At 36.0% G+C, this 27338-nt stretch overlaps 1 long non-coding RNA gene across 1 annotated transcript in view; it reads right to left on the minus strand.

Annotated features, from left to right (window-relative positions):
• Positions 1 to 6321: 6321 nt before the first annotated feature.
• Positions 6322 to 27338, minus strand: part of LOC145265714 (uncharacterized) — a 29588-nt gene continuing 8571 nt past the window's right edge. The window contains exons 2-3 of the long non-coding RNA XR_013864685.1: positions 20713 to 20802; positions 6322 to 6973 (exon numbers count right to left, since the gene is read on the minus strand). This is a non-coding gene — a long non-coding RNA (uncharacterized LOC145265714). The remainder of the gene's footprint in view (positions 6974 to 20712; positions 20803 to 27338) is intronic.

Consider the following 27338-nt stretch of genomic DNA (forward strand, 5'->3'; position numbering starts at 1 on the left):
CTAAACTTGTCGTTTTATGGCACATCGCGTATTTTACATTCATATCATTCGAAACAGTGTACCTCAAAGAAAAATGTCAATATATAAATAGCGTGCTGAGCATTGGAATGCTCTGTTGGTTGGTTTTTGTTTTACGGCATATCAACCCTTTTCAGGTTATTCAATGCTGAATCCAAAGATTTTAAAGAAAAATTGTTTAATAAAATATATTTGTCGTTTTCAAGTCGGTTTCTATTTAACGCATAGTTAGGACCCTAACAGGTACTACCACTCCGGGTCAGAGTGGACCTGGGAGCAATGGCAATTAAAGGGTGGCTCCACACTTCCCAAAGCCCGCAAGCTGGGGCCTCACCACTGGATATAGTTTAGGGTCATTTCCAGGACTGGAATGCTCTGTAGATTCAAAATACATAGAAATCTAGTTAGGAATACAAATTAGAAAGTATTTATAATGTCTCCAAGTACTTATTTGTAAACAATTGTGTATTATATATATATATATATATATATATATATATATATATATATATATATATATATATATATATATATATACATACACTAGAATTTCAGCCCGGCGTTGCCCGAGTGTTTGGAGATGTATGTAGAATTTTATATAGTAATGTAATGCAACACAGTCGCAAAGTAGACAAAGAATAGAACAGAACTTCAACCAGCTTTTACCCGTTGTAACAACAAAATTTATTTCCTCATTTTCATGCCACGCGTGACTTCTCGTTATGACTGTGATGTCATAATTTGGGTGACAAAAAGCCTCCCCAAGGTTCCAGTCCAGCAGAGGTCTGGCTAGTGCTATCTCCCTTTGGTCTTTTTATCCTCCTTGGCCCACCTCGCTTATTTGGTGGGACATCAGTTTTTGGTCACACACACACAGACACACACACACACACACACACATACACAAAAGAAAAAAATGGTGAGAAAGTAGGAGTTAACTTACAAATATACAGTTTGTGTTTTACATTTGTAGCATTTTTGTATGTCCAGTTTTTTTTTCTGTAATTCCTATGTATTAGTCTCCGCATTCAAAGGTTTTTCTTAATATTTCAGCAGTTTACATTACTGTTATTCATTGTATCTTATCAGCCATCCCTCGGATTCCAATCTCTCCCATTCTCTTTTCAAAGGTTTCTGGCATTCTTCGTAGCGCTCCTATTATTAGTGGTGTTATCCTACACTTTTTTCATCTTTCATATTCCTTTGAGCTCTCTGGCCAGTTCAATGTATTTGCTCCGTTTCTCCGTCTCCTTGATCTTCACTCTGTTGTCTGCTGGAACCGCAAAATCTACAATCTGACAGGTCTTTTCCTTCTTGTTAACTAGTATGACATACGGTCGTCTTGCTTGGGTTCATTTATTCATTTGTATGTCCATGTCCCATAGGATTTTGTGACATTCATTTTCAAGTACTACTGCCGGTTTGTGATTATTATTATAATCTATATATCAATACGATAGCGTGTGTTTTATTTTGTGTGTCACGCTTACATCCGGGTCGTTTAATTGTTATGCACCTCCATTTCTTGTCATAAATAATTTTACCAAGAATTCTTCATAAGTTTTGGTTTCGGTTTCGATTATGGCTGAAGGAACTCAAGTTATATATTTAATGTTCCAGTCACGTTCCCTACCATTTGAGCTAACTCGACAGACAGATAAGAAAGTTTTCAAATTAAACCACTCTCAGCTATGATTAGTTTTACGCATGCGCAAACTAATACGAATATCTCGGCAAATTGAAATGAACATTTTGCATTTCAACTTGCCGACATATCAATGTCAGAACGAGAAAAAAAATTAAACTTTATAAGTATATAATGTGGGGATTGATGAGTATTGGCTGCAAACCGGATGTTGACACATCCACGGTCAGAGACTGAATAAAAAAAAACGTCCTGTACGCACCGGCTCGACGCAAGGCTTCCGGTTAAAACAAAAGAGAATGAATAATAAAAAAAAATGAACCAATGGGAAGCTTTGGCGACTTTAAAAACAAACGTCGACTTCCATCGCCGCTGGGAGCCCCCGGAAAAATATAAAACCCCAAGATTTTACCAACCAGGGAGAGAATTCAGCAGGAGGATTCGAGAGGAGAGTCTGTCTCGCTACGTAACTGAACGTACGGGCGGATTCTGTCACCAACCCTTAAGAGATGTAAATAAGAAATGACCGAAACCGACTCTGCTCCCACGTTGCGGGCCGAGCACCTTTGTGGGGGTCGTCAGGCCTTTTTAGGAACTAACTTCCTCCACAATTAAATAAAAACAAAAGAAGACTTACATGCGAAACAAACGGAGGTTTATTCACAGAAACCAACCATTAACAAATAAAATATAATTCGCTTTATAATGAGGTCAGAAGTCCTTTTTAAGTGTTCGTATAAAAAAAGGAGAATGTCTTTTTTTGTTGAACTGTTCATATGTTAAAACATGGTAAGAGAGGCAATAGGTAATGTTCGCCTGTGAAATTGTATGAAGCGCGCGGTGAAAATGGAAGAGTGATAGTAACACGCGTGGAACGTCCGAATGAAAATGCAGTTGAGAGAGAGATTTGATGTTTGTGTGTGCTTAAATACTATTTGGACCGACTCCCAGCGAGCTTAAGAAGAAAAGTTTAGAAAAATGTCCTTGGAGAAATCCCATTGGACGGAAACATCACGTGGGGTGCTCTGTACTACGTCTGCTCGTTTTGAGTCGATTTAATATATAAGGCTACGCCGGAATTTGCGTGGGAGTTATTTTTTTATTTTTCACGCGCCAACATAATCATAATGCGCGCCTAAATTGTATTTATTTTTATAACAATTTTTAATCCGAATCTTAACCGTGTCAACTGACACACCTTCACCTACTGACCGTTGCCTGATTTACACCTAAACCGATGAGTACAAACCAAATGAACATTCCTTTTTTGTCGATTTCTCTCCACGCTGACCTTTCTCTTACACCTTCACGAGCATCCTCACCCACCATTATAACGAACACTGTCCACTTACAACAATAAATAAAGTTGCTTTTCTCACTTTTAAAATTTAATGTCCTTCTTATTTATTTTATGGAGTCAAATAATTACATGTTAAAATAAAAAAAAAGGTGATAATCCAAGTGCCATAATAAATAATTACAGTCTGACTTGCTTTAGAGATATATATTAAATAAATGTATTTCTCTCCCATCCCCACCCCCGCTATATAGAAGATAGATGACACACACACACACACGAAAAGAAAATTGTAGTGTGCATGATTAGCGCGAGTGTCATTCGAAACCTGACCGACACGAGACAAAAACGTCTCTTATGCAAATTGAGACGCGGTTGAGTTTAACTCTATAAACTGCCAGCATTCCTTCAATTGGGAGGACGATTTCTTTTTTGTCGGGTTGGTGCGGTGAACTTTGCAATCTGGTGTCAGTTGAAGAAAGTTTGTGATAACGTCGAAAAGGGAACATGACAAATTCTTTGTTATTTGTGCTTCAACGTGGTAAGCTTAGCGATCATTCTTTTCTTTAACTGAAACCTTTAACGATTCGAGTATGTATATTTTTTTATTATTCAATTTTCATTCCAAACAAGGCACAGTGCCACTCTGAATTGGGGAGGGGCTACTATTGGGGACATATGTTGCAGGGATATTATGAAAGGAGATGAGTAGCAAGATGTCTGTTCACATTACACTTGAACTTCTGCATGTCAGTACACTTGGGAAAGAAGAATTTCGGAAAGTAGTTCCAAAGTCTCCTAGTTATGTCGAAGAAACTATTGGAGTAGAAGGCTTTCTTACATCTAGGGATCTCTACTGCGTAGGGGTGGGATTTAGCTACTTGTCAGGTTTGTCAGGAGTATTTATGTCGAGAGGGTTACAAGTGCTTGTAGTTCGTCAGAGCATTCGCCGTTAAAGTATTTGTAGAACAGGCATAGGAATGCAGCATTTCATCGATGGGACAGAGGCTGAAGCTAACATGACAGTTCAGGACCTATCAGGTTGGCGACTCTCTTTCCAGAAGTGAGAGACTAATAGCAGATGCACCAGCCCAAATGTGACGACAATACTTCATACATGGGCGAATGGTGGCCTTATATAGGTACAGGATAATTTCAGTCATTTTTCTAGCACAATAGAGAGAGCCCACCTTCTTTGCAGCAGCCTTGGCAATGCTATCAATGTATCTGTTCCAACTCATGTTCCCTGTGAATGTTAGGCCGAGGAGTTTAAAGGAAGTACTTTCAGGTAATGTGTTTTTGGCCATTGCTATTGGTGGCACAGAAGGTTCTTATTATTAAGGGAAAAAAGATTAGTCTTGGCAGCATTGAAGGTGATCATCTATTTTTGTCTGTTCCACTGCAGATTGGAAACCATCCTCTAGTGTTTTTTTTTCTATTTCCTTCGATATGTGTTCACTTATTTTTCCATCGGGCTCACAGAGCATGGTGTCATCAGCAAATATACCCACCTCAGAGACAATTTTATCCGGGAGGTCATTTATGAATATCAGAAATAATAAAAGTCCTAGGATAGACCCCTGTGGTACTCCTGCATTTATATCATATTGTTTAGATGTACGACTGTCGAGGATAACCTAGATTCTTCGCTTACTTAAGAAGGATTTAATTACGTTATGAATTCTTCCAGTAATGCCATATGATATCATTTTCCTTAGAAAACCATCGTGCCATACCCTGTCAAAGGCCTTAGATATATCGAGGGCTACCGCTCTACCCTCTCCGGCTTTGTCCATAGAGCGGTATATAGTAAAGTGTTTAAATATATTCCATCGATCGTAAAACATATTCCTAGTTCTAATTTTTTAAATTTTCTTTCTTTGAAGATTGTGATGCTGGGTATGGGGCAGCCAAACCAGCTGCCAACATTCCCCTGCTTTTTATTGAAACCAACCAAGAGCTCTTTTTAGTATCCTCATTGTTCCACTTAAGTGGAATTGTCGGGATCTCTTTTGCACTTGGTTCACCAGGAATATTACTTAGGTAGGACTTCAGGTTCTTCTTCATAAGTCCTGTGGCACCTATGATAACTGGTATGATTGATATCTCCCTAAGATTCCAGTTTCTTTTCATATCATACATGAGACCTTGGTATTTGGTCTGTTTCTCTCTTTCAGCTCTGTTCAGACCTCCATCATTAGGGACACTCACTTCAACCAAGGTTGCAACTCTCTCTGACTTATATCGAACATAGACTTAGTATTTACTTTAGAAACGAAAATGTATTTAAGAGGTCAAATTATTTATTTATCAATCTGAAAAGTTAGAGAAGTGCACGAATTAATCGAAACCTTAATTCTTCGATGTCATGCATACAAATGATAAATAAAGTCAAGGGTGTCAAGGGTTATCTTGAGTTTACATACGATTAGACAACAAATAAAAAATATATGACAAAGATTCACATGACTTTGCATTTTTGACAAAATAAAACACAGATAACCCGGTCAGATCACAGGGTAGTTTCAAAAACATTTCGTTTCATTTTCAGTTTTACGGCATACCAACCCTTTTTTCAGTTATTCGATGCCGAAGCGCAATACCAATTCGGAGCCATGTTGTGTCAAAGTTGAACTCGTAAAAATGCTAAAAGGCATGGTTGTAGTTGGATATTTTTTTTTTTTTTTTTTAGATCTCCAAAACATCGGCAGACATGTCGATGGTATAGCCAATGAGAAGGTTCCACGTCAGTGTTAAATACATATACATACACACAAATATTAGAATTCAAAATATTAAACAGTTACACACGCACACAACACACACATATATATATATATATAATTCGTATTCCTGTCTGTTTGTTTGTTCACAATTTGATTAATATATACAAAAGGTGCATTACTTTAATATTTCATTTATTTCTATATATAATATGGTTTTTCAAAATATACGATTAAAACGTTACCTTATTTGCATATCACAGTAAGGAAAATAGATTTTATTAAATAGCTTTATGCTAGTTTAAGTTTCTATCATGAGAGTTATTTTAAGTGTTCTATTTAAGATTGTTATTTCAACTTTAAATAACAATTATACTGATAATATATTTAATTTAATTTATTTCGCATTATTATTTCCGACATCGATTCTTTTAGAAACAGGTAGAGTTATTTCCCCTGATGAGTTTTTTTTTATATGTTCCGAAGTTCGAAAGATAAAAAATAACTCTTCCCGCATAAAAATAATTTGCTAATCGCAATAAGTTTCTAGAAAAAAATAATTTCGTGTAGACAGAAAGATGTTTTGTTTTATTTTTAAATAAAAAAAAAAATAAAACACTTACGAATAAACGAAAAGATCTCATTTGTTTATTTTTATTATTCTTGAAACAACTACACAGAATTTTTTAGGGTTCTGGGAATCCCCCCCCCCCAAAAAAAAAGAAACAAGTCGAAATTTTTTTTTTTTTTACGAAAAGAAACCCCAGTGAAAAAAAAAAGATTAAAAAAAACAAGCCAATAAAAAGGAATTCCATTTTGTTCTTAAACTTTTGAAACCCGTTAATGTTTATAACGTTATTATTTCTACAGTGGGCAAATTAGCTTTTCCCTTTATTCGCTTTTAAGGTTGGGGTCTGCCTACACGGCTATTTTTTTCGGTCGCTCCGGCACTCGCTGCTATTTTTATTGGAACAAAAGTTCTTTTGATTAATTTATTTTTTATTTTATTTATTATAGTTTTTATTTGGCGGGGGTTGGGCCAAGCGCACGAGCAACAAAAGTGTTTCTTCTCTTAGTATCCATTCTGCCGAAATATCTGATGGCTATTTTTTTCGGTCGCTCCGGCACTCGCTGCTATTTTTATTTTTAGTATCCATTCTGCCGAAATATCTGATGGAGATGGTATCATGTACTTCATTTTAGGGGGCGATTACATGTACATGTTTTTATCTGTTCTTTTATTTTTTAAACGGAACTTCATGTCGACCCAGGCATCCTCGGGTACCCATGCTAGTATAAAAGAAAAAAAAATAACAGAAAATACATATGAAGAAACGTGCATTTAACTGTCTAATATTTTTTTAATTCTTTTGAAGTTTATATATATATATGTGTGTGTGTGTGTGTTTTCTTAGTAAAATATGTTTTTCTTTTCAATTATATTTCACTATTTGTGTATACCAATCCTTTTTGTTTAGAAGCTCGATGTGTGTTAATATTACAACAGAGCATATATAAAAGAATAACAATATTGTTACATTCCAAAATTCCAAATATTTATTTTTCATGCAAAACAGCTCTTCAAGTATGTTCAAATTTCGGTATACTTTTTTTTTTTTTGCAAAGTCCGTTTTGTTATGCAAAATTGACATAATAAAAACCGTTTGTTTCTGCATAACAAAACGGGCGTGTAAAAGAAGCTATTTCACATGAAAATAAATATTGTGATCTTGGAAGGTAACTATACTGATATATATATATATATATATATATATATATATATATATATATATATATATATATATATATATATATATATATATATATTAAAACAGTAATCTACGTATATGCATGTTTCGGGGCCATACCCCTCGTCAGCGTAGCTTCACTGTTATTAGGACTCGAACCCTGGACCCTATGTATTTCAGTCCAGCGTCTTATCCATTACGCTATGATGCCATAGACAATTTACTGTTTAGTTTTTATCGGTTATATATTTACGTAGTTTTTGTTATTGATTTTTAAACGATATTGAGATTAGTGTCTTCACCTTTAAGATCGGATTTTTTTTTTTTTTTTTTTTTTTTAGAAACTGGCCATATTTTTGTATTTTGGGCGTAAGATGCTGGACTGAAATACATAAGGTTCAGGGTTCGAGTCCTAATAACAGTCAAGCTACGCTGACGAGGGGTAGTCTATGAAAACTAGATGGATAATTTCACAATTATTAATCCTTCATCCTTTTCTCTCTCTCATCTATCTTCTATTCTATATAAATAAAATGAACTCATTTTTCCCGTCTGATTTTGACATTAATAGGATTAAAAATCAAGATATTTCATGCAAATATAATATGCACAAACGGCAGAACAATATCTGAGGTGTGTTATAGGCTTATTATTTCTCAAATTCCTCGATAATCTTAGATTTCTATACTTTTTCTGCTGAGAAGTCACGGCCAAAATCGGTTAAGATCAATGGAAGTGGTAAAATATTTTCTCTCTAATAAATTCCTCCTCCCCCTGCCACCACTTAACACCGTTTGGGGATCGTTCACAAGGAACAGTTGAGAAGAGAACACCGGTTTGGCTTCGTAGTTCTTTCATGTGAAGTTATTTAAAATCACTAAACTAAGCTGCAGTGCTCTGTGGCGTAGTGGTTAGCGTGCTGGACAATTCACATTATATTTTCACGTTCGCGCCGACCTACCGTAGTCGTTTTTTTGTTTTTTGTTTTTCCTAAACAACTGGAATGGACTTTTCTTGGTGGCCGAACTGTTAACGTTGCAGATGTTTTTTTTTGTTTTTTTTTTTCACACTTTATTTTCCTACTTTTACTCATGACTCCGGGTTTGATCCTTCCTACTTACCTACCATAACATTTTTTAAAACTCCCCCCCCGTCCCGGAAACAAACACTCGAGCAACGCCGGGTACCCCCGCTAGTATATATATATAATGGAAATATGTTTACGTTCAAAATGTAAAACGCCAGAAATTCCTTACTACCTTTCCATAAAAGTGTACACTAATTGTTATAAGGGACATAACTACGCATCGAACCGGATACGAAACAGTATATAAAAGAGCTACCATTTTAAGGCAGGGACGTCTTGTCTTGTTTGCAGTCTAGCCTTGCAGTCTTGCCCTGCAGCCTTGCGTCCTACCAGTCTCGCGTCTTACACTCTACAAGTGTACTCCGGTTAACCAAGCTTCCCAGGAACGAGCGTTTAGCTCTCACACGTTAAGTTCCTTTTTCTTTACCTTCATTTACATTTATCTAACTTCAAAAACAAGTAGCCATTTTGTATTTGTATTATTACGAAGTACTAATAAACCTTTTTGTTACGCATCCCACTCGGCGTATTTTGTCATTATCATATACCGTTGAAACAGGATATAACAGTTGACGAACGAAGATGATTCTTTATTTCTTAACAGAGATAAATTACCGTATTAAAAGCACTATGTAGTATTCAATGATTTGACGAAAATTCACGTGCGACAAAGAACTACTCGAATTTTCTTACATAAAGTAGTGGAAAGGACGGATTTCTCCGATAAGAAGTCACGGAAAGTTAATAAAATTATACTTGAAAGATATTGTCATAAATTCAAGGTAAAGTGAACTTTATATTTTTGACAAAAAATATTTGGGAAACGCAAACTGAATTCGAACCCGGCACCATAGGATTACGAGTTTTTCGAAAGAAAAAAAAAAAGAACTCTTACGATTCTTTTTCTCTAAACAAAACAGACTACTGTTATAATTTTTTTTTTTCACATGCAACCGTATTTCTGTTGAAAAATAGTTTGTCCATCATTATTTCGGGTAAATTAATAAGAACTATTTGTTGTGTGAATTTGAAACCGTATAATTGTAAAATGACGTTGTTGAAGCAGTTTATTTTGCAAAATCTGTAGAATTACTGTTGCTAAATTGTATGAACTTTGTTGAAACATTTATTCTTGCAAAACTTGTAGAAGTATTGTTGCTAATTTGAGAAAATGCATATTTACGAACTTTTGTGGAATCATTGTCGTAAATTTTGGAAAGACATTTTTTTAAGCTAAAATGGAACAATTGGCTGAGTTGACGAAGGTACTAACTCTTAGCATTCAGGAACAGTAAAAAATGACACAACAATTCTTAGTGCAACAACAACAACAAACAGCTACAACAAACAGCTACAGCAGCAGCAGGAAATGACACAAAAAACTTTAGAGGCACAACAAGAACAAAAAAAAATACTTCAACGCCAAATGTCGACTCAAAAGAATTTGGACAAATTAATTCAAACCTCGACAACTGAGAAAAAACAAATTTTTCTGCAGAAGGTATTTCAAACTCTTTGTCGGAATTTCACTACTCTCCCGATACTGGCGTTACATTTCCAGCATACTATAGAAGGTATGAAACAGTTTTTACAAAGAAGTGTTCGGGCTGGAAGAAGAAAAAGTTACGCTGTTACTTCAAAAACTGGCTACTGGCGAAAACACCAAGTAAGATAACTTAACTTTACCCAAAAAACTGGAAGAAGTGACCTTTGAAGAGACAATCAATACTTTATCTAGAATATTTGATAAAAGAGATAGCCTTTTCCACTGTAGATATAAATGTTTAAATTTACAGAAATCGGAATCTGAAGATTATCTAGAGTATGCTTGTACTGTAAATTACTTATGTGAATCATTTAAATGAAATGAAATTTCTGCGGATTTATTTAAATGCTTGATCTTTGTGCAGGGACTTACAGCAACAAGGGACAAAGATATCAGATCCCGGATCCTGACAATTATGGAGTCGGACCTAAATATAACTTTACAAAAAGTTACCAAGGAATGTCAACGTCTCATTAATATCAAGAGAGACAACACCCGCATTGAAGAAAAAAAGCGTTTACAAAGTACAACATGTAAAAAGGCAAAGGACCTCGAGAACGTACAAGACCCAAGAACAAAAGACCCCCCCAGAATTCACAAGGACCAAAATTGTGAATGCTGCGGAAGTACGAGACACACTAAAAAGACCTGCTGCTTCAGGAATAGGATATGTTACGAATGTGGATTCAGAGGCCACAAGGGAACGTACTGTGACCAGAAGAGAAAGTGAAGGACCGACAGAGTGAATGCGCTTCGCACAGGGAAAGAGAAAAATTGCGAAAGGCGTATGTCGATGTTCAGATAAATGGACATCCTGTAACATTACTCCTAGATAGTAGTGCGGACATCAGCATCATAGATGAAGATATCTGGAGAAGGATCGGTCGACCTGAACTAAGGGAAACCAGCAAGATGGCGAAGAGCGTGTGCGGCAAAAAGTTAAAATTCAAAGGAGAACTGGGGTGCAACGTGACATTTGGTGGTCAGACACGCAAGTCCAACGTGTACATAGTACCAGAAAGGAACACAAGTCTATTTGGAGTGGATTGGTTTGTCCTGTTTAACTTATGGGAACGACCAGTTAATTTTTTTTGTAATAGGTTGAACACAGAGAAATCGAACCAAGTGAAAGGCTTTCTGGGCGATGTAAAAGCAGAATTCCCAATAGTTTTTGCCGAAGGACTTGGACACTGTGAAAATAGAAGTCAAATTTGAAGTGGAGAAAGATGCCACCCCATTGTTCAAACCTAAAAGAAATGTACCTTTTTCATCGATGGACGCAATCGAGAAGGAGTTGGAGAGACTTCAGCAGTTAGATGTCATTGAAAAAGTTGACCATACGGATTGGACCAGCCCGACTGTATATGTGAAGAAAAAGAATAACAAAATCAGAGTCTGTGCTGATTTCTCAACGGGCCTGAATGATTGTTTACAGGACCACAATTATCCCCTTCCGTCGGCAGAAAATATATTCTCAAAACTAAACGGAGGAAAAAGTTTTTCCAAGATAGACCTCTCGGACGCGTACTTGCAAATCAAGGTCAATGATGACTGCTCAAAGTACCTGTGCATTAACACGCAACAGGGCCTCTTCAAGCTAAAGAGGCTTCCTTTCGGCTTAACGGTCGCCCCTGCTCTCTTCCGACAGATAATGGATACGATGCTCGCAAGGTTGGAATTTGCAATGGCATACCTTGACGATGTCAAGCGCACAAGAAGCACGTCAGAGAAGTACTTAAGAGAATAGAGGTGTTTGGTTTCAGATAGAGTCCGGAGAAATGCGTTTTCTTCGTGGAACGGATCAAATACCTAGGTCAAATAATTGGTGAAGATGGACGAAGGCCAGATCCACAACAGACAGAAGCAATCGAAAAGATGCCTGACCCAGACTCAGTACCAAAACTACAGTCATTTTTGGGATTGGTACAATATCATGCGATATACATCCCTAATGTACATAATTTGAGAACTCCTCTTAACGAGCTACTAAAATAAGGCAGTAGATCGAATTGGACAAAGGAATGTGAATCTACTTTCCAGAAAATTGAATGTCTACTGTCAGATCTGGCATTAGCGCATTTCGATCCAGAAAAGGAGATGGTACTAGCAACGGACGCCAGTGATTACGGAGTTGGTGCTGCATTATTCCATAAGTATGAGGATGGAACAACAAAAGCAATCGCTCACGCGTCAAGAATTTTGATTGCAGCTGAGAAAAACTACAGCCAGATTGAAAAGGAGGCTCTCTCGATAATATTTGGAGTCAAAAAGTTTAACCGTTTTCTCCATGGACGAAACTTCATATTACAGACGAATCATAAACCGTTAATCACGATATTTGGATCGGAGAAAGGCAACTCTACGCATAACGCAATGGGCTGTAACTCTCTTAAACTATCAGTTTAAGATAGAGCATGTGTCATCAAGAAGGCTTGGACACGCGGATGCACTGTCAAGGTTGATTCCAAAAAGAAATGAAAGTTTCGAAGAGACAGTAATTGCAGCTCTTAAAGATGAAAGCGAATGCTCAAATTCAATGTGCAATATGATCCGTGAACTCCCGGTAACTCTAGAAGAGATTAAAAGAGAAGCTGCAAAAGACGTTTTCATAAAGATGAAAAATCAAGTAGGACGGACGGAAAGAAATAAAAAGGACAAATTACACCTTTTTCCATTTGCGTAGATGTACTCATGTATGCTGATAGAATCGGAATTCCACAGGAATTTCACACAGGTCATCCTGGCATTTCAAGGATGAAATCCCTAATTAGAGGTTACGTGTATTAGCCTGGCATTGATAAAGAGGTGGAAAACTGTGTCCAAGCGTGCAAAGGATGTCAGTTAGCAGCCCGAAATTCTCCGATAAAAACGACTCCGTGACCGAAGACTGACTTGCCCTAGTCACATCTGCATATTGTCTATGCCGGACCCTTAAATGTTTTTGTTTTTACTTAATTGTAGTGGACTCTTTTTCCAAATGGCCGGAGATATTCAAGATCAGACATCCAACATCAAGGAACACTGTAAGTGCACTTGACGAAATTTTCAGCTGGTTTGGTGTACCAAAGACCATAGTGAGTGAAAATGGTACAGCATTCACAGGTTACGAATTTAAAGAATTTTGCAACTCACTGGATATACAACACATCACGACACCTATTTACCATCCTAGGTCGAATGGGTTGGCAGAGAAATTTGTGGACACGTTTAAGCGGGCATTAACGAAAAACATGAACATTGACACAGATGATCTGACAATACAAACATTTCTAGCGATCTACAGAGTAACACCAAATCCAAACAATGATGTAAATTCATCGCCTGCAGAACTTATGTTCGCCATAAAAATTAGATCCATTTTCGATAGATTCCTACCGGATAAAACGAAAGTTGCTAGAAAAGAAAACTAATGTAAAGTGCTATTCCCCAGGAGATAAAGTTTATTTTTAAATGAGAAAAATCATTAGGTGGACGGTATCATAAAAAAAAGAATTGTGAACATGGTCTATACTATTCAAGGGCAAAGTTTTTGTCTGTAAAAGACATCAAATCCGTTCCAGAATTTCGTAAAAATACAAAAGAAATCCCAATGGAAACGTTGTGTGACACATTTGACATTCCAAAAGCGGAGTGTATACACGGACCATGAATGTATCCCCTGAGCCTATCATACGGTAGGGACAGAATTCTTTACCGCAGGAAACTCTGACCAAAAGGAAAAGCACACGTAAAAGGAAAGTCGTCAGGAAAAGCACACGTAAAAGGAAAGTCGTCAGGTCGTCAGGAAAGTCGTCAGGTTGATCCTAAACGGAAGCGATATTAAAGCTAAAATCGGGAAGATTTCAGCTTCAGGGGGGGGGTATAAGGGACATAACTACGCATCGAACCGGATACAAAACAGTATATAAAAGAGCTACCATTTAAAGGTGGGGGCATCTTGTCTCGTTTGCAGTCTAGTCTTACGTTTTAGTCTTGCAGTCTTACCCTGCAGCCTTGCGTTACCAGTCTCGCGTCTTACACTCTACAAGTGTACTCCGGTTAACCAAGCTTCCCAGGGACGAGCGTTTAGCTCTCACACATTAAGTTCATTTTCTTTACCTTCATTGACATTTATCTAACTTCAAAAGCAAGTAGCCATTTTGTATTTGTATTTTTACGAAGTACTAATAAACCTTCTTTTTGTTACGCATCCGACTCGGCGTATTTTGTCATATTATCATATACCGTTAAAACAGGATATAACACTAATAAATACAGCCGTTAATTGTGTGTGATCTTTATTTATTTACATAAACGATTTAACCCGAACTCATTGGGTAACCCAACGGCTAGGTGTATCAGAATTTTGGGGAAATTTTTGACACTCCTAACACGAAACTGCTAATAAAATATTAAAAAAACTCGTAATTTCTTTTAAAAGTTGGTTGTTTATTTTCTGTATGGGTTATAATTCCAAACAAACTATTCAAGTTGTATAAAAAGTAATAGAAATATCATTTATTTTTTTAAAAAACAGTAATGAAATCAATTGAATTTTACGAGTTAAGTATTTTTCAATTTTTAAACTTTAAAAATCTATCAAAATTTTTCTGTTGGTTCAATTTTTACGATATTTTCAGGATCAATGTGAAATTTTATTGATCTTTCCGATAAATCGAATATAATATTTTAGACAAACGTTTTTTTTTTTCATTCCATTTTTAATTTCATTTTGAAATGTCTATTAAAAAGTAAATAATTTACTCACCAAAGTTTTATATATCACAAAGTGAAGATAAAAGATCAATAAATAATATATTCAAATTTAAAACAAAAAGCGTTTTTTGGGGGGTTTTTTTTTTTAGAAATTTACCTGTAAAGTCCGTAGTTTAAAACCTTTTTTTTTTTTTAAACCAATTTTTTTTTTTAATGAAACCTTGGTCCTTGCTCCTTTAATTGAAATAAAAATAGGGTTTGAATTACATTTTTCGAGTAGTTATAAGCTTGGAAAGACAGGGGGTCGAATTATTCAATATATTTCACGCATTCGCGAGGTCAGTTTCTGACACACCTACTCAACAGCTCAAATTAAATTTTCCTAGATTATTATAGAAAAGTTGAGTTAATCAACGTTTGTTTTCCTGATCCGAGCTGAAACAATCATCAAAACAACGGGCCAACGAAACTGGTTTCGGAAATTGCAACAAAGGAAAACGCCTAAAATTTCTTCCGATTTCGTCGACGTGTTCTTTGATACGCTCTCCAACTGTGACCATGTTTCGGTCACAGACAGACGCCTTGCTCTATCAGTAACCGCTGGAAACATTAACGCTTGTCAACAAGAATGAGGGGAATTACGATAACGAATCTGCCAAGCGTACAAATAATTCAAATATTCACATGGAATTTAAAACCCTGGGAATAGAAAAGTAACATACTTATTCTTTGCGTAGATTTGTGTAATGCAAACAAGGTATCGTTTTTTTTTTGTTTGTTTTTTTTTTTTTTGTCTGTTTTTTGTTTGGTTTTTATTTGTTTATTGTTTTTTTGTTTGTTTTTATTTGTTTGTTTGTTGTTGTTTTGTCTGTTTGTTTTTTGCTTTTGTTTTTTATTTGTTTGTTGTTTTTTTGTCTGTTTTTTGCTTTTGTTTTTTATTTGTTTGTTTTATTTGTTTTTGTTTTTGTTTTTTTGTTGTTTTGTTTTGTTTTGTTTTTTTGTTTTTTGGGGTTTTTTATTTTGGGTTAGGGTTACGGTTACGATTAATTTTGCCTGCAAATGTTTCAAACTAACAAACATGCCCTACATTACCCGGCAGGGTGGGTGGTGGTCTCATTGTCGTAGAATTCTCTATCCAACAAAATCGAAAGGCTTCGTTTATTTGTTTTATTTGGAAGTGACGGTGATTAAGTGGACAACGACTCAGACTGTCGACCTGTGTGTGCCAAGTTCGAATCCAGTTGAAAGCGCACAACAAAAATTTAAAGCCCAACTCTCAAATTAACAATTCTCCAAAACACGAATCTCCTCAATGGAATAACCTGTGTATTTGTTTCTCTCACACCGCAAGAAATGCGACACAAGGGTCAGAAGTGGGATTGAAAAGTCCAGAGGAGGAGGAGCACTCTCACCATACAAAAAATGGCTTGGCTTTCGTTAAGAGTCGCACTTTTTTTATTTACAAAGCTATTCGGCGGAAGTGACGTCAGACAAATTTTAAGGTACGGATGACCAACACTGTATATAATGTAGCTTTTTGGGGCCCTCTTGTAGCTTAATAAAACAAAATATGAGGGAAATACTGGGACATATTTAGGGCTACACACCGTTTGTAAGAATGTAATTTGATTGGTTAATGCAACTGCCATAATTATTGTAAAAGAATTTAAAAATTAAAATGAAACAATATTGAAATTGATGTAATAAAATTAAAGTGAAACAATATTAGAAAACTGAATATTTTGGGTTTGTTTTACCATTCACATAGATTCGAAAAAGTCATCCAAAAACAAAAATATAACAAATAAATATTATCAAAAACAAGATAAGTTACTTTTCTACCTAACTAAATAATTTTTTAGTGTTTTTATTTAATGTAACATGTTTATTTGGCTCGAAACACATACAATGTTTACCGATGTATTTGAAAAATGCAAGTGGCGGTGCACTCTGTATTGAATACGTAAGTTTGGGAAAATGAGTTAAAACTATACAAAATACTGTTAGAAACCCACTCAATATATGTTACCATAACATGGGCTGACATATATTCGCGGGGTTTCTAACATTATTTTGTATAGTTTTTTAGTTTTACCTCATTTTCCCAAACCTATGTATTCAACACAATCCGCCGCCGTTTGCATTTTTCAAATACATCGGTAAACACTATGTTTATCGAGCCGAATAAACTCTTTACATTGAATAAAAACACTAAAAAAAATATCCAATTAGGTAGAAAAGTAACTTATCTTGCCTTTGATAACATTTGTTTTTTGTTTTGTTTTGTTTGTTTTTTTTTTCAAGTTTTTCGAATCTATGTATATAGTAATACAAACCCAATATTTTAATTAAATGAGTTTTATTAAATACAATTTTCTTTAATTAAATTATTTGGTGCATACGCATTTTTAATATTTTTAAATAGTTTTTTTTTTGTTGTTTTTGTTTTTTTTTTCAGGTTAAATTCAAGTTTCACAATATTTTTTATTATTAAATTGTTAGGTGAAAGCACATAATAGTTACAAAACAGCCTTTCCTCCCCATGTTAAGAATAGCTTTCAAAATAATTACGTTATTTCAGCACGGTAACAAAAATGAACAAGTATCAATCGTTTTTATTAAATACAGAAACAAACAAATAAACAATTACAAATGATATTGTTATCGGATACATAATAATATACGAGCAACATTTCAAGTCATATAATTCTTGCATCGTTAATACATGATCCACAATTTGTTCTAAGCCTCTTTGTGCTTTTTCGATTTTTTGCTTTTTAATGATTTAATGAAATCTTACTGAATTTTTCTAATTTTAAAATAAACTGAAATGTTTAACATTTAATAGCTAATCAAATTGTTTTACTTCATATTGCTTTACTTCAATATGATTAACTTTTTTTTAAATTCTTTTACAATAATAATATTTTTATAATAAAGTAATTAATAATTAAATGTTGCAGCCGACACCCGCTACATCAGGCAGAAGTACTCCTCACGATTTCGAGATTTGAAATCCATTTCCTCTTGGCTTGTCCAATCACAAGCCAGCTCTCTATCACGTGACCGAGTATATAAAATGCAAAATCACGAACTTTTTTTTTTTTTTTTTTTTTTTTTACAAAGGCATCACCACATTATCAAGGCCCAGAGGCCACTCAAGGATAAGGGTTAAAGAGTGTACAGTAGAAATTGGTCAATATAGTAATCATTAGTAATGAAAATTTGGTAAATTTAATAACTTATATGGAACGGCTCATCAAGAACTTATTTACTTTAGACTTGAACACAACCATATTGTAGTCAGCCGGAAAGCAGGAAAACGGAAGACAATTCCACAGGCGTGCAGTTCTAAGAAAGAAGCTTTATTCATGGAATCTACGTTTAGGTTTAGGCACAGATAAAGAGTGGGGGAAATTATTGATAGTGTTTACAGCTAGACGAGTGTTTCTTGTGAAAGTTTGGCGAGGGGGGACCATAGATTGAAGCTCAGTTGAACACTAACCCTCTTTGATCCTGACCCTACCTGGGAGCAGACTTCGCCTGGGGCTGCAGCCCCCAGGCAGGATGAGTACAATGAGTTACCTATGGCTCTCTTCAAACTACCATTTATTTCCACGTGCGGTACCTACACGAACTTTATCATTCTACAGGACTGCTCTCTAACCCTAACCCTAACCCTAACCCTAACCCATACTCACGCATGCCAACACATTAGTACGCCGAAGACTTTGCCATTGATTTCTCTTTTAATCGATTTCCTTTGCCCCGACTACTACTAGCTATAAACACGTGTGGACTGAAATGTTCTCTTCCTCAACCAGCCGGTTGGTTGGTTTTTGTTTTACGACATATCAACCCTTTTTGGGTTATTTAATGCTGAATCCAAATATTTTGAGGAAAAATTTTTTAATAGAATATATTTGTTGTTTTCAAGTCGGTTTCTATTTAACCCATTAGTTGGGACCCTAACAGGTACTACCACTCCAAGTCAGAGTGGACCTGGGAGCAATGGTAATTAAAGGGTGGCTCCACACTCCCCAAAGCCCGCAAGCTGGGGCCTCACCATCGGATATAGTTTAAGGTCATATCCAGTACCTCAACCAGCCGGCATGATATTAATTCTACATCTTCAGCAAGCCTGACCTATAACTAATCATCGGATATCTAATCTTCGTCTCCACACAAGGAATTCTTCACGACTATCATAAAAACGCGTGCGCGTACGAACACTGAACTCTCAGACTAATACGTTTCTCTCGTGTACGAGCAACTAACGAAGATGACAAATAAAGTTGTTTATTAATACAGAATGAAACTACATTTCGTTGTATCATTTCTATATAAAACAATAATTCTTTAATAATAATTTACAATAATTACGTCAATTTCAATAGCCAATCAAATTGTATCCTTAAAAGCGGTGTAGCCCCAAATATGTCCCAGTACTTTCTTCGTGATTTGGTTTAGGGCCCATTTTAAAGCGAATATAAAAATAGAAGTTTTATTCAGTCGGTATTTGAATTTTTATAACAAAATAATAAAAAACTATGTATGAACAGTTTTTTTGTTTGTTTGTTTTTTTTTGTTTTAATCAAATATCAGGGGGTTGGTATTTATTTATTTATTTATTTATTTTACATCAAATATAAAAATATAAGTTATAAAAAATATTTATGGACTATTTTTTTTCTAACGATATTTTGTTTTAAAATATGAACTATGAAATAAAATACGCATCAAGAGCGCTTGAAAGCCAAATCACAATGCAATATTAAGAAAATAAACAAATATTTTACTTGTTTGAAATTTATAATTTAAATATATTTCAGAGTCAAACTCCATCCTCGGTATGTTATTTTCTTTTTTCTTCTTCTTTCTTGCCATATTGTAAAGTTGGAGAATACAAAGTTTATTTGTAAAGAACCGCGCGTTGTCTCTCAGTTGTATTTTGAAATGTTGGAATGTGGCGTTGGCTACGCAAGATTAACGTCAAGGGTTTGAGTTCCATTATAGAAGCATTGATTTAATTTGAATAAAATAAAATATGCATTAAGTGCGCTTGAAAGCCAAATCACAACGCAATATTAGGAAAATAAACAAATATTTTACTTGCTTGAAATATATAATTTAAATATAAATTTTGGGACTGTTAAATTATTTGGGGACTCCAGCAAGTGATAACGTAGAAAAAAAGAAGAGAAATTACGAAAGTCCTCGAATGAATCAGCTTTAGTGTGTCCGTGCATTAACCATCTTGAAAGACTGTCAACTGCTCTGGGTTTTTTTTTGGGGGGGGGGGGTTATTGCTTGACTTTGGAATTTAAATTGTCGTTGACTCGTATGTTATGAGTTTTCGAAAAAAGAAGGCTTATGTTAACGCTTTTTTTTTTTTTTTTAAACTAAAGGTATCACCTTTACCTCTCTGGGTAGACTATTGTCATGCGAACTCTGTTTAAATGCACCGATGATTGACGTAACCCCCCTGAAGTTTATAGGCAGCATTTCTAAATCAAAATCGTGAGAACTTCTCTTGACCCTCTCGACACTCGGATTATTTCTGATGTCCTGGAATATTTACAAATAGGACCCCAAGGGGACATGTAACACAAGTATGGAGTTGTCGACTGCACGACTTCTCACAAATTTTTCACATCTTCAGTTCTTTGTGTATAATTGTGTGTACAGTTCCCACACTGACATCAAACTGTGCACTTATTGTCTCTATAGACACACGACGATCCTTATCCCTGAAATTATTTGGCCAATCAACTCTGGTGTTCTGCCTTCCTTACAGGCCTTTCTTTGAATCGCTTATGCCACTCAAAAACTGATGCTCTTCATACAAGATGACCCAAAAGCAGTCTGAAGTATTCCATACGTTTCTGTGGCAGTTTTTTTCCAAGTTTAAAACAGTATTTCATTGCAGATCGTTCTTCTAAAATGTACTTACGTCCAGATTGCATTTTTGAAATTCACCAGCTGTGGCAATCAGGCTTTAATGGGGTGTATTCCAATCCCTGCTGTAGCTGGTCATTTGAATCTGAAATTATAAAAATTGGTCATAAGATGTATAGCAAATACGTATTGAATTTTCAAGAGTCTACGACAATTTTAAATGCTGTACAAAAAAGTCTGGAAACTTATGGAAGGCACCTCGTGTGTGTATATATATATATATATATATATATATATATATATATATATATATATAATGTTATCCACATACAGTACTGTTTCGCTGTTTCACAGCTCATCAGTGCGGCTAGACAAGCAACTACCTCAAGCCAGGATCGAAACCCGATCGCCCAAATGAGTCGGAGCTTCTAACCGTTGCCATATATGGCTGCTGCTATGTGGGCAAGTGTGCACGAACTTGCGTGACAAGAAAATGAGAGAAAAATACACTACACGGTCGAAAGAGAAGCAAGTTGTGTGCCGGGAAGATGGATGTGTGAATACAAATACTAGAAAGTGCTTGCAAGCGCCAGCATCAAATGGCAACAAGAGGGACTTTTAAAAAGCACATGTGTTTGTGAAAAGACTTTTGAAAAATAATGAAATGCGTTGTTTTGGAAGAAACACGAATAAATGTATTTCATTTGCACTTGAAAAAAAATGATGAGTCGGATTTATTTCTTTTCCTGCTTTTTGTTTGTTTGTTCCTTAGCGACGGTACCAGACAACGTGTGGGTCCGAAAAGTTTGAAATGTAACGGGAAATTTATTTTATTTAATTATTTGTGGACTATTATCCTCATCTTTTAGTTGTTGTTTCATGACGTTTCGGCCAATTACGCCTCTGGCCTTCGTCAGGTGATTTAACCACGACGAGATAGAAATGTTGAATCTCCAAACTGCATCCACAGCAATTACAGCCTTCCATAGTTGTCTCACCACGGTTTGGCAATCTAATCCTCTGGCTGGCTTTGGGTGGGATTGAAACCGCTACCTTCAAACAATGCTCACCTGGAATTGTAGATCTTCCGCATCTCTATCCACTGCACCACGGGTCCCGAAGGAATAATTGGCCGAAACGTCGTGAAACAACAACTAGCAGATGAGGATAATAGTCCACAAAAAATTAAAATAGATTATGCAAATTACTCATCTCAAAAAGAATTCCAAAATTAATTTGATAATGTAACGGCACATTTAAAAAGTAACGGTCACGTTACAGTTGTAACTTTATTTTTTTTTTTTACTGATGGGTTAGGATGATGGATAGTTCGTCATGAAGCAAATCTGATGCAACCTCTGATCGCATATTTCTTGATCGATTCAAATGACAATAAAAAGTCCATTTGGGCTGGTGCATCTGCTACCAGTCTCTCGCTCCTTGACAAGGTCCAAAAGAGAGTCGCCAACCTGATAGGTCCTGAACTGTCATCTACGCTTCAACCTCTGTCCCATCGACGAAATGTAGCATCCCTCTGCCTGTTCTATAAGTATTTTAATGGTGAAGGCTCTGACGAACTACAAGCACTTGTGCTCCCACGACGTAAATACCCCGACAAACCCGACAAGCAGCTGAATCCCACCCCTACACAGTAGAGATCCCCAGATGTAAGAGAGCTTTCTACTCCAGTAGGTTCTTCCCCAGAAACTCTAGACTTTGGAATTCCCTTCCGGGTCCCTGCTTCCAACTGTACTGACATGCAGAAGTTCAAGTGTAACGTGAACCGACATCTTGCTGCCCAACTCCCTACATAATACCCCAGTAGCTTATGCCCCCTGATAGTAGCCCCCGCTCCTACACCAAAGTGGCAATGTGCCTTGTTTGGGATGAAAATGTGATAAAAAATAAAATAAAAATACAAAAATTGCAGAATTACACACCATGATATTTCAGAGTTTTCTTTCTCCTAGATTCGTTGCCCAACCAAAGCTTAGAGCTTTATTCTGCCCTACTTTTTGTTCTTTATAAGAGAGCCACCACTTATGAAGACCCGAAGGCCACTCGAGGATAAGAGTTAATGAGTGTACGGTGGTCTCTGAGATAACAGCTTAGTTGGTGGTGTAAATTGAGTAGAATTTGATTATTTACTGTGATGGCTCAACAACTTGTTTACATTGGACTTGAACACGACCATGCTGTAGTCACTTGGAAAGCAGGCTTGCGGCATCATCAGAATAAATGTTAATTTTCTGGATAATATTCTTTAGAAAGTCATTTATATAGAGGAGAAGCAATGTTGGACTGTTGGATCTAGAACGAAGCCCTGAAGAACACGAGCATTCATAGGGGGGAAAAAAATGAAGATACTCCATTAAGAGTTACTCAATCAGAAAGAAAAGACGTAACAATGCCTAATTCATATTAGCGTTGGCTAGGACCAAAGCATAGTATCTGTTCTACTATGGCCAAGGTTTTTATGAAAGGGATTATGGGGAGGAAAGGACGCCATAGAGGCCACAACCAAGAATACATGAAATGAATAACGTTGGAAGTGTGTAGATTCTGACTCCATATAATTAAAGACGAATGTTGAAGGTTGAGAACCGACTTTATTTACTACTAACAGTTTGTATTAGGAGACGCAAAGTGTTCGTAGGATGGAATGTGATTTAACAAAGGAGATGAATGTTCGTAAAATGTTTTAGGTATGTATGAATTGACAAGGAATGAAGGTTCGTAAACTGTTTGTAGGTATGTATGAATTGACAAGGAATGAATGTTTGTAAAATGTAACTTATCTTTTGGACGATGGAGAGGGTTAGGGTAGGCCGGTCATCCTGCTGTCGGTGATGCGTGTCCTGGCTTGTAACTGGAAGGCGAGTGACTTCTTTCATCAGCGCTAGCAGCCCGGCGTCTTCGTCGTCTTTCTCCTCCTCACTCCTGGTTCCTTAAAAACCTTCGTTTTAGAGTGGCAAACTGGCTCCCAGTGACTGTGATATTTGAGGTGTTTATTTTAGGCGCGGAGCTCTGCCATTGGTCGATAATTATTTTGTGGTTACCTTATTTTTTTCTTCCCAAGCGATGTGTGGAGCCATGTGCAAAAGACGATTTTTCATTTTGTCTCTCATGGTGGATGCGTCAACATCCGGTTCGCTGCTAATTCTTATCATGTTTTCACACTACTACACTTCCTCTGTCCTGTCCTCGGTCAGTGAAGGAGAAATCCGTCTGAATTAAGCCAATTTGTTTGTTTGTTTGTTTTCCAATCCAGAGTGCCTCAGTTTAGAATAGATTATTTTGCCCCTAAGTAAAAACTGAGCTCTCGTGGGGAAGCAAATAAACAGGCACATATTTCGTGCCTTTGAAGTTTGCGGATTATCTCCCTTTGTTTAAGGATTAGCTCCCTTTAAATTCAACTATAAAACAACACGTTTAATTTGGGTGGAAGGAGGGTAAGTCGCTAAATTTATTTCGAATTAATTACTAAAGTTTAAATGGATTTCAAAAGGCGCTTACGGAGTTCGAGACGATTATGTAAGGGAGATAAGTAACATCAAGTAAGCAAAAATAAGCATTTTTTTTTGCAAGAGAAAATTTGAGATGCTACAATAATCGATCGAACAATCAAACAATTTCAAGTAAAAAAAAAAAAAAAAAAAGACTTCGTCTCTACAAAGCATAGTCCCAGAAATAGCCGAGACAGTTTTAAAAAATCGTATCTTTTCAAAGCCAAAAAATAAATTTGCGATCATATTGTTATCAATAACCAATAATAAATGGGCGCTGTTACAATTTGTTACTCGTTTACTAAGAGATTCGTTTATTTATTTTTTCATCGTATAATTTAGGACGTGATATAAATTTTTTTGTTTTAATTTTTTTTAATCAAACTTGTACAGTTTAGTCAAGACATTAAAAAATGAAAATACCGAAAAAAGTTTAAATTGTATTGTATCGTTATAGAACGAAGTTCTCCGAAAAAAAAAAAAAAAAAAAAAAAAAAAACTTCACTTCATTTCATCAAGTAGTTTTGGGTTTTTTTTGTTTTTTTGGGGGGGGGTTGTTTTTTTTTTTTTACAGCGGTAAAACACGTTTTTATGAGAGCGCGTTGAAGGCGGCCAACTTGGATTAAAAAAAAATTGTTTGAATTTTAGAAATGCCAAAGGGAGATAACTCCAGTTAAAGCGCTGACACCCTCCCCATTTCTAATACTAGCTTTTCTTCCTAAAAATCGAACATTTTGCTCGGTATCATAACAAATTGTTTTTTCACTGTAAAACAAAAACTGCTTGCTGAAATTAAGTGAATTTTTTTTTTCAGAGAACTTCGTTCCATAACGGATACGTACAATATAAACTTTTTTCGATATTTTCATTTTTTAATGTCTTGACTTAACTGTACGAGTACCATCAAAACATTGTAAGCTGCAGCAACTTTTCTACATTTTTTATGACTTAGAGATTAAATGCGACGATAGGAAATTATATTTTTTTTCAAACAAAGCAAGGATGGAAATATGAAAAAGGCTGCGACTTTTGGGAGGTGGGGGTACTGAACAAAGCGGGTTTGTATTACTGTACACAGATTCGAAAAAGTTGTCAAAAAACAAATATATAACAAATAAATGTTATCAAAGGCAAGATAAGTTACTTTTCTACCTAACTGGATATATTTTTTGTGTTTTTATTCAATGTAACATATTTATTCAGCTCGAAAAACATAGTGTTTACCGATGTATTCGAAAATTCAAGATGGCGTCTCACACCCTCTTTAACACCGTAAGTATGGAAAAAGGTGTTATAAATAAAAAACTATACAAAATACTATTAAAAACCCGCCGAATATATGTCAACCTATGTCACGGTAACATATATTGAGCGAGTTTTTAACAGTATTTTATCCGGTTTTTTATTTATAACATCTTTTCCCACACTTACCGTGTTAAAGAGCGAATAAGACGCCATCTTGAATTTTCGAATACATCGGTAAACACTGTATGTTTTTCGAGCTGAATAAATATGTTACATTGAATAAAAACAAAAAATATATCCAGTTAGGTAGAAAAGAAACTTGTCTGGCCTTTGATAACATTTATTTGTTATATATTTGTTTTTTGTCAACTTTTTCGAATCTATGTGTACAGTAATACAAACCCTAGAAAACATTTAAATCCAAGAACGTATAAATAAAACGAAAACAATAGAATTAAATAACACAAATAAAAAACAAAAAATTTTCCATTTTTTTTTTTTTTTTCGCAATATCAACAAAATTTCATTCTTAAATTCATAATTTATTTCACAATTATTAACCGCTTTAATAATAATAATTAACCAATAATAAATCGGTCGCCAACCTAATAAGTCCTGGACTATCAACTAGGCTTCAACCACTGTCCCATCAACGAAATGTTGCATCCCTCTGCCTGTTTTACAAGTATCTTAATGGAATGTGCTCCGACGAACTACAAGCCCTTGTATCCCCTCGACGTAAATATCCTTGACAAACCTGAAAAGCAGCAAAATCCCACCCCTTCACAGTAGAAATCCCTAGATGTAAGAAAGCCTTCTACTCTGATAGTTTCTTCCCTAGGACTACAAGACTTTGGAATTCCCTTCCTGATTCCTGCTTCCTTGACTGTACTGACATGCAGAAGTTCAAATGTAATGTAAACTGACATCTTGCTGCTCAACTCCCTACATAATACCCCTACAAATTTTCTCCCTTATAGTAGCCCCCTACATCAAAGTGGCACTGTGCCTTGTTTGGGGTGAAATGCAATAAATGTTTTCTTTTTAAATCGTCAACTGTTTAGCAAGGTCCGTTCGTTACAGCGGATATTCAGATAGCATTTAGACGTAAACCGGTTTTATGCTCTTTGCTCTTTGCGGGAGTCGATTTATATGTAAATTAGCTTAACTCTCGCAAGGAAATCTCTTCTCTGCTACAGGGCTCCTCACCAAGAACGGTTGTGGGGATATCACCACCGTTCGACACTGATGCGTCTGCAGCAGAAGGTGACCGTAGAATTTAGGTACAGTAATCTCTTGTGAGTTTCTTGAGCCAATGGACTGTCCTCCCTGCTCTTGTTTTGTATGGTTCAGTTGTTTGTTCAGTTGTTTTTATCGGTGACTGTAAAGGGTTGAAAATGTCTGCGTCAGGCGCATCCAACACGGTGGTTTCGCACTCAATATGGGCTTTCTTTAATCTGTCCACAGACACCATCTCAGTACGACCATTTATATTCAGCTTGAAATATTTTTTTTCTTGCAAAAACTTTGAATGACCCCAGATAGGGAGGTCTCAAAGGTCCATGGACCGCGTCATTTCAAATGAATACACGAGTCCATTTATCCATATCTCTTGGGACATGTGCTGAAATCATTTGTGGACGAGGACACAGGGGAGGTAATCTCAAAAATATGTCTGAAGCCGTGAGACGTACAACGAGATGTCTGTGTTGGATGAATTTTTAGGTGTGAACATTGTACCAGGTAAAGCCAGGTTAGCGCCATACAGCAGTTCTGCACAATTGTTCATTGGTGGGTTAAAAGCAATGGGCGAGTGCAAGTGAATCCGCACCTTCTTAGTCTGCAAATGCACCTGCAGAGTTTAAGCAATAAGGTTAAAGTCAGTTACGCAAAAACTTGCAAGCGAGTCTGCAATGCCAAGTACAGGCGA

The sequence above is a fragment of the Euprymna scolopes genome, chromosome 40 (genome assembly GCF_053919585.1).
Source record: "Euprymna scolopes isolate OS-2025 chromosome 40, ASM5391958v1, whole genome shotgun sequence".
NCBI classification, from domain to species: Eukaryota; Metazoa; Mollusca; class Cephalopoda; order Sepiida; family Sepiolidae; genus Euprymna; species Euprymna scolopes.